Source organism: Glycine max, chromosome 10 (genome assembly GCF_000004515.6).
Source record: "Glycine max cultivar Williams 82 chromosome 10, Glycine_max_v4.0, whole genome shotgun sequence".
Classification (NCBI taxonomy): domain Eukaryota; kingdom Viridiplantae; phylum Streptophyta; class Magnoliopsida; order Fabales; family Fabaceae; genus Glycine; species Glycine max.
The window spans coordinates 26,988,028-26,989,221 of record NC_038246.2 but is presented as its reverse complement, the minus strand read 5'-3'; the positions used below and the strand labels follow the sequence as shown (position 1 = coordinate 26,989,221).

Genomic DNA, 1,194 nt, shown 5'->3' with positions numbered 1-1,194 from the left:
TTACCATTTTTAGCTTTCATAGTTAGACTTTGAATTTTTGTCTAAAAATTTTTTTTCTATCTTCTCATCATTTTATAAGGTTGCTCACAAAATTTCAAGTCATTTGGATATCATTTGAGGGTAGCTGTAGTTCAAACCTACACCCTTAGTTACATGACATGGCAACTAGTTGTGTGCATGCTGAATGTAGTGTATGACTAGAGGCAATCCATCTGACTTACAACCCTTTGATCTTGAGATAGATAGGACATTTCATAGATTATTTAGGCATCATTTTATGCCTTTTGATCATTCTGAGCATTCCATTACTGGTGAATCTGTGCATTCGGTTATTGGTGATTTTGAACATCCTGATCTTGAGCATTATAATTTTGTGCATTCTGATTTTGCACACTCTGAGAACATGGCACAACCTCCACCCCGTGAGAGGACTCTAAGGGAAATGGCTGCACCTGATTTCACCTACGAAAGCTTGTGCATCCAATACCCTGATGAGGATGTCCCATATGTTCTTAAAACTGGGCTGATTCATTTGCTTCCAAAGTTTCATGGCCTTGCAAGTGAAGACCCGCACAAACATTTGAAAGAATTTCACATTGTCTGCTCCACCATGAAACCCCCAGATGTCCAAGAGGATCACATATTTCTGAAGGCTTTTCCTCATTCATTAGAGGGAGTGGCAAAGGACTGGCTGTATTACCTTGCTCTAAGGTCCATCACGAGCTGGGATGACCTTAAGAGAGTATTTTTAGAAAACTTTTTCCCTGCTTCCAGGACCACAGCCATCAGGAAAGATATCTCAGGTATTAGACAACTCAATGGAGAGAGCCTGTATGAGTACTGGGAGCGATTTAAGAAACTATGTGCCAGTTACCCTCACCATTAGATTTCAGAGCAGCTTCTTCTCCAATATTTTTATGAAGGACTCAGTAATATGGAGAGAAGTATGATAGATGTTGCCAGTGGTGGAGCCCTTGGAGACATGACTCCTGCTGAAGCCAGGAATTTAACTGAGAAGATGGCTTCCAACTCCCAGCAGTTTAGCGCCAGAAATGATGCCATAGTCATTAGAGGAGTGCATGAGGTAGCTACAAACTCAGCTGCATCATCTGAGACTAAGAAGCTTGAAGGCAAACTGGATGCATTGGTTAACTTGGTAACCCAGCTGGCCTTGAATCAAAAATATGTACCTGT

The 1,194-nt window shown here is 41.1% G+C and overlaps 1 non-coding gene across 1 annotated transcript; it reads right to left on the bottom strand.

Moving 5' to 3' along the window:
• Positions 1-781: 781 nt before the first annotated feature.
• Positions 782-888, bottom strand: LOC112998275 (small nucleolar RNA R71). The gene has a single exon (XR_003263311.1). It is a non-coding gene; the product is annotated as a small nucleolar RNA R71 (small nucleolar RNA).
• Positions 889-1,194: the final 306 nt, after the last annotated feature.